The 7,839-nt window shown below is 37.4% G+C and overlaps 1 long non-coding RNA gene across 1 annotated transcript; it reads right to left on the bottom strand.

The window, feature by feature from the left end:
• Positions 1–2,423: 2,423 nt before the first annotated feature.
• On the bottom strand, positions 2,424–4,686 carry LOC127527416 (uncharacterized). Its single transcript, XR_007934732.1, has 3 exons — positions 4,555–4,686; positions 3,142–3,221; positions 2,424–2,538 (listed from the first exon to the last, which is right to left on the bottom strand). It is a non-coding gene; the product is annotated as an uncharacterized LOC127527416 (long non-coding RNA).
• Between the last annotated feature and the right edge of the window lie 3,153 nt (positions 4,687–7,839).

A 7,839-nucleotide genomic window follows, 5' to 3' on the forward strand; every position in this document is an offset into this window, starting at 1 on the left:
ATCCTACTTTTGTCTCTGCAATTCTGTTTGTTCCAAGTTATGTTCTGCCAAGGATTGTTATAACAGACAGATGTTTGTTCACATTATATCAATGTTTTTTTTCTAAACAGAGCTTACTTTTCACCCATTACATTTTGTGTTGTTATTTTAAATAGGCTACAGAGCAAGATTCACATTGATTGGCAACATAGTGAAAAGCGTGGATAAGTTTCAATGTACAAGTAACAACCAATTCATTAATACATGGGGAAAATATGCAAAACTCATGAAGACCCTGGTGCTGTGAGGCAGGAATGACAGCTCTGAGCTACCTAAAGAATATGGCATAAAAGGAACTCTGACAGCACCGCTGAGTGTAGGGGGATGAAAGTGCAGACTACTGATGCAGTAATTGCTTAATCTATGAACTATCACCTTGTATGAAGGCCCTTTTAGCCTTACCTTGTACGACAGAATACTAGTACAGTTTGCATGTTTGGTAGAAAAAAATGTCAACTTAGATTGTGCTCCTGTGTAGCTGATGAGTGCCAGGGGAAAGAATGGTATATGAGTTGCCTTTTACCTAGGGTGAGAGGAAGAAGGTTAGTCAGTGAAAGAGGCCACTGAAATAATGAAATAAGCTTTCTTATAGTGAAAGAATATAAGCGATTATAAATGTGCCTCTTTCAGTTATTATTGCCTAGTTGTCTTCAGTAAAGAGACAGCAGTTCAGTTCAAGGCATCAACATTCAATGCTAATAGCCATATTTGGTGACGACTTTCTGAGGTGAATCTACTCCCCAGGATCTGAAAAATGCTGTAGAAGAAGCTGACAAGTGAAAGTGAACAGAGCTGTCTCCTTTTAAAATGGCTAAAAGTTACAACGTTCTGCTCTGCACTTTTTTCACTTCTTAAAACTACATGTACCCATGGTTTTGAAATATTTGTACATTCTTATGATGCAAATCAACACTGAATAAAACATTTTTGCCTTGAAAAAGGGATGTATTTGGTGTGTTTTGTGTCTTTTTCATTCACCTATGGACTTGAGTATCCATTAGCAACATGATAAGCTGCAAAAATACACAAGGATTTTTTTTATTAATTCATAATAAACAAGAACACAATTGTACAGTGGAACCTCGGTTCACGAACGTCTCAGTACACGTACAAATCGGTTTACGACCAAAAAGTTCGCCAAACTTTTGCCTCGGTTCACGACCACACACTCGGTATACGTACAAGCCAGTTTCCCTTTCGGTTTGTGTGCGCCGATGATTTCTGCATGTGTTGCATTGTTCTCGATCAGACATGCTTGCTTGCATGTGCGTGTGTGCTTTCGCTATGAACTCTTTGTGCTCTATTTCATTTCCCTTCCGGTTCGTATGTGCCGATCACTGTATTTAAGCATGTGTTCAGCCTCTCCCTGTTCATTGTTCTCAGTCAGATGTGCATGCTTTACCTGTGAACTCTTTGTTCAAGGTTTTCTCAGTGTTATTCAATGTTTTTACATTTAGTTTATTATTACGCTGTGCATTCTATGGTTTAATTAACTATATTTGTGCTTAAAAACTTTGTGCTCTACCATACTTTGTGTACTGTAAGTTTTAAATGTTCTTGACAACCACTCAAACTATGCTCTATGTGTATTAAATTTTGAATGCAGTCTTGGTTGAAGGGTGTGATAAATAATAGAACAGTAATGGTAAGAGCTTTTGTCATGTTTTTGAGATTTGCACAGTACACTCAAACAATGGAGAAAAATTACCAGGCTTCAACTCTACCTCTCCACTATGCAACATTTGCAATCAACTTCTGTGGAAGGCAAGTACTTTTCATCACCCAATTCAAACTTTCACCTAAGCATGTGTACATAAACACACAAGAACACTGTGATTCAAACCCCAGAAATAAGTTCACAGTGCTCACAAAAAAGGGAAGCTGAATGTTTTTCAATAACTCAATTACCAATTGTATCGATTTTAACTAGTGCAAAAATGTAAACTTCTGCTCTTTTGCAGAAATTAATAAACTTAATTCTAAAAAAATGTTTACATCTGCATAAAATAATGACCAGCTTACTGGAATAAAGTAACTTTCTGGAAAAGTGCACATGCTGCAGTGGGTATTAGCTGCTCTTAAATCAAATAGTAATCATTGTGCTAGGGATAGTGCAAGTCTAAATTTTGTGTAGGAATGAAGGCTTTATCTCATTAACTCTATTGACAACACTGAACAGACAATAAATCTGCTGAGAAAAACATTATGTTTCATATAATAATATTATGTTGAATATACTTAATAAAAAAATTAATAAAAAAAAAATTATAAAGTATAAACAGACCTCTCAGGAATCCGAAGATTTAATGGTAAAATAAAATTCAGTTCACAAAAATTACACACTTCAGACCAACAATGCTTAATTAAGTGTAAAAACACAATACCTTTAGTTGCATTAACAATTCCACCTCGTACAAAGGTTTTCACAGAGTTTGTCTCATTAACGTCAAAGGATGCTACAAACTCTTCAAAAACTTCAGCTGCCTTTTCTTCCTCTTCCTAAAAAGCAAGAGGACTGTCAGCAAGTATTCCTGTCTTTAAAGCAAAGTCTTAATGAAACACAGTTGTTCATTTTGTCCTCCTGGAGTATTACAACCCATGCATGAAACTAATGGAGGGACGTACTTTTTCCATTTAAAGGTGGTGAGTAGCAAAATAACATCCCTACACCAAAGGATGAAGAACAAAGAACCAGTGCTGGAGTGGGCACAGTGGCCACTCCATCACACATTAAAATCTTTCCAAATCTTACTGTGCACACCCCAAAAGTAAATGAATACTGAAAAAGTCGGTTAGGTAGATCAACATGATTTTTTGAAAGATAACACTAATACTGTGATGACCAAAGTTCCTAAAAACATAAATCAACAATTTTTATATAGCACATTTCTAAAATGACTCCTATTTCAAGGAACTTTACATATATTCAAACCTGTCTTCCCCCCAAAATCTGAAGTGCAACCAAGTTAAGCAACTTTAGCAGGATCATAAAATGAGTCAGAGGAAAGAACTGAACAAGAAATGTTAGGTTTAAAATCTTTTAGTTTAACAACTGGACTATACTGCCCACCTGTATAATGTCTTAAGGCATTATTTACCTACCTTTTTCTTTATCTCATCCTGCTCCTTTTTGCTAAGTGGTCTTTTTGTACTTGAGGATTTTGTCTTTTTTTCTGCCATTGCTTTGAATATAAATACATAAGTGAAACATACAAAAAATATAAATATTAATTGAAACAAAATTTCCATTGTTGAATATTTATTTGCAATCTTTTCTAAATGTTCTTTTCAGTACTGCTAAAGGTCTCATAAGCCTCTCTCATTTCCAAGTATTTAAGTAACACAAGTGAAACAGAATAAAAGATACAACAAAGCAAAAGGCAAGGTCATCAGTGATGTACTCACACAACTTGACACTCAACTGTTCACCTATTATTATAATGGTAGGAATAAAGTCGTTGTAAGTCTTGTGATTAGTTCTTTCAGATTCGCGTTTTTTCAATTGCTTTACACTACTAGCGATTTTGTGCATTTAATTTCCTTGTAACAGTATGAATGATGCTATATACAAGAATAATCCTATAAATCTATAAAGATTGACTAATTCTGCACTTAGGTGCCAAACATCTGGAGACCAATCATATTAATAAATTACTGTATAAGATTATTTTTCTGATGCGAGTATTTCCATGTTAAAAGGGTACATTTCTTCCAAGATGTTCATGTGTAGAGACTGGTTACTTGACATTTTTGACCGCAGTCCAGGCAGGTCAAGTGTCTCAACTGGAATGTTGAAGTGATTGAGGATCTAGCCACTAGATCTACTGTCTGCACATAGTGTACGTGGTTACTGTTATTAAGAAAACGCATTCTTGTTTTATTCGATGCTTGGGCTGATCTACGTCCACTTTCTTTCTTTGTATTAACCACGTCAATTATAGAGATTTTAGCTTGGAGAAATTTTTTCTTGCATAAGCGATACTTCACCACGGATACCCACCAGCTAAAAAAAGAAGCGGAACAACAACTGTCAAGAGTGATAAATAGCGTTAAAATCAAGATCGATTACACTGTACCAATGCTTCGAATCACTGAAAGGACCGCGGTACAAGAAGCGAATCTCACATCATTGTAAAACAATAGGTCACACGTAAAGAAGAAATCGTAGAACAACTTAAAAATGCAGGTTTATACTTGGGAACTAACAGTTCAACAGACATGCACGTTTTCTTCCCTTTATTCGATCAAATTCTGACATGACCCATTACAAATCCACCCATAAACATTAAAAAAATGAAACATTAACTTTGACCGTGCAATAATAAATCCAGTTCTCATTGTGATGTCTACGCACTCCTCGACCCTTCCCACTTCAGTGTAGTATGCCTGCACTAGACTGATTATGCTCAAATCACATTCTATCTTCGCTTATGGACTTTCAACCACAATAAAATTTGCCACATTTTGCAGACTAAATCAGATACAAAATTCAAACGGTTCACTGAAAACACTTACTGCTTTCTCGCTCAGATATATTCCGAGCAGAAAATACTGCTGCTACTACACCTCCATGTTGAAGCTACGGCATTCACGTACTGACAGCATACGCAGCGTTAGCGTCTCAGTCCGCCAATCAGCCTCAAAGCGCTGCGGTTGGTAGGCAGGTCGCATCTACGGCAAGCCAACGCTGACATATTTGGCAAAGTTAAAGTGATTTTGACTTCATTTGTTAGTATTTCGGCTAAAAGACTTACCGTTTTCACGCTCGTCATCTGTTGCGTGCATCACTTCGGGTTTTCATATTCTTTTTGTTGCAGTCATAAAGCGCCGGTGTCAAATAGGGCTATCGGCAAAAACATGCGTGTTAATGGTTGACGCTGTGTTGTGGTTGTTTTGTATGGGCAGCGCATACGGTACGGCCCACCATCTGCCTACGGTTAAATTAGCTAGAACTAGGTTTTTGACAGGCAAAAGGATGTTAAGGTTTTTACACTAAATTTAGTTTTGTTTACAAAATGACTGAAGAAATAGTTTATAAGGTCATTATCGTCACCTGAACAAGGCACAATGAAATTCTTAACACGTGTTAATCAACTTCCAGTATGTCGCCGCTTTCCGGCGCCATCATTAGAGATAGGGTGAGTAATCCAGTTAAGGCAGAAATCCGGTTTCTTAAAAATCGTTTACATAAGCAACAAGTCCATTTCTGGAATCCTCCTTTGTCAAAATGCTTCGTGTCGTTGAAGTGCACAAAACGAGTTAACCGTCTTGATCAGCCGAAGACAAGCGTGAAGCCTGTGATAATTTTGTTGTGTTTTATAAATAAATGTAATCGTTCGTTTGCTCTGAACTAAAGACCCCCCCCCCCCCATTTACTTTTCCAACTGCTCCCAATGATTAGAAGTATGGACAATGGCTGGTACGTGACCATATCGCAACGTTATCTGTAGGAAATAGTTGAATGAAATTTAAGCTGACACTATCCATTTATTTCTGTTACCGGATTTCACGCATCAGACACTTTCCTGCTTGGCTATAGTACTAGGGTGTTGTACCGTGTTAGCCATTATGAATGCAGAGAAAAGCCAAGCAAAATGACACCTTTTATTGGCTAACTAGAAAGATTACAATATGCAAGCTTTCGAGGCAACTCAGGCCCCTTCTTCAGGCAAGATACTGCCTGAAGAAGGGGCCTGAGTTGCCTCGAAAGCTTGCATATTGTAATCTTTCTAGTTAGCCAATAAAAGGTGTCATTTTGCTTGGCTTTTCTCTGCTTGGCTATGTGATTGAGCCCAAAAAATGACTTTGTATTTGTGCTTCATGCTTTCCACCCGGTGGTACTGCAATAGTAATGACACTCAACTGTTCACCTATTATTATTATGGTAGTAAAATTTTTTCTTAAATAAATTTTGCTGTAGGTTACTCTTTAGCTTAAAAAAGTAATCAACCATTTAACGCAGGTTACTTTTAACGTGTTACTGCCCCCAAGATTATGCTGCAAAATGTAGCACTGTCGTGCAGTTCATCAACATATATTTAGCAATATTTTAGCCCAATAAAATTACCTCCAGCTAACGTCTGGTGTGCATGTTTCTGACCAAACTGCAATGAGGCATATCCTTGGAGGTTCGCACAGACTTCCATGTGCTTGGCAGTGGTACCCTGACTGCTGTTAGGTACCGGGATGAACTCCTCGGAGCCATTGTCAGACCTTACGCTGAGTGTGTACCTATGGCCAGAGTGTGTAGGCAGTTCCCAGATGATGATGGCATTGATGCCATTGACTGACTCACACATTCCCCAGACCTCAATCCAATTGAGGACCTCAGGGACATTATGAATCGGTGCATCCAATGACACCAAGTAGCACCACAGACTGAGAGGAGATCCTCAGCGCACCATCCACCATCTCATCAGAAGCATGCTCAGATGCTGGCAGGAGTGCATACAGGGACGTGGGAGCCATAAAAATTACTGAGTCACATTATGAGTTCCCGTGATGAAATTCACAGAAGTTGGATCAGCCTGTGATTTCAATTTTTGACTTTGATTTTCGGTGTGATGTTGAATCCAGCTCTCCATGGATTGGTGCTTTTGGTTTACATTGACGTACACAGTATTACTCAGTAAAGATTTTCCACATGAATATTTTGTTTATCGAGATCCGATGTGCGATTTAAGTATTCCCTTATTTTCTGAACAGTATATGCATACACATGCACAAACAGGTCAGTGTGTATTTTAATTGGAAATAGAAACAGATTTAGCCACCAAAATGTTTCATGAATTAATTTGATGACTTTTTGGAGCTTATAGTTCATTTGGTTTAATTAGTTTGAAATCTTCACAGTTATGTGAAAAAGTAAGTACACCCCATGAAATGTTTTTCTTTTTTAACATATGTGGAAATATCAATATTTTATCTTCATTTAGACAGTACATATAGATAAAGGTAATGTAATATAATCAACATCATGCCACATGTACATTTTGTAGTCCACTGAATAGTTTTAATAAACATAAATGCAAATTTTGCATATGGAAGTAGTAAGTACACCCTTACAATTCTCACTACCTCAAATATGCAAAATTGGAATCAGGTGCACCAGATGACATGCAAATGAAAAAAAACCTCATTAAAGAGGATCTTGCCTAAATCCATTTTATTTAAACCTCAAGAAATTTAAATTGGTTTTCTCTTTGTTGTTGGAGTTTGTGTTGTCACCATGCCTAGATCAAAAGAGCTTTCTGAGATGGCCACAAGTCTGGGATGGGACTTTAAAAGTCCTCTATTATACAACTGTATAATCAACTATTCTTAATATCAACTATCACTTTCCTGCTCCACTGACAGACTGAGGAGATCGTTCCTCCCCCACACTATGCGACTCTTCAATTCCACCTTTGAACGTTAACATTATTCAAAGTTATTGTCTGTCTGTATGCCTGCATTGTTATCACTCTTTAATATTTTCTTTATCAGCATACTGCTGCTGGAGTATGTGAATTTCCCCTTGGGATTAATAAAGTATCTATCTATCTATTCCACTGTCTGAAAGAGATCTACAAGTGGAGAAGATTTCAAACAAGTGCCAACTTGTACAGGCCAGGCTGTCCCAGCAAGTTCAACCCAAAAGCAGAACGCAAAATACTGACAGAAGTGTCTAAGAATACTAGAGTTGTATCAAAGGACCCAGAAGCAGCACTTCCCACGACTGATGTTGAAGTGCAAGAGTCTATCATTAGAAAGAGGCTGCACAAAGTAGATTTACATGGGAGGTGTGCCAAGGGATATCCT

This window comes from Erpetoichthys calabaricus, chromosome 4 (genome assembly GCF_900747795.2).
Source record: "Erpetoichthys calabaricus chromosome 4, fErpCal1.3, whole genome shotgun sequence".
Lineage (NCBI taxonomy): Eukaryota > Metazoa > Chordata > Cladistia > Polypteriformes > Polypteridae > Erpetoichthys > Erpetoichthys calabaricus.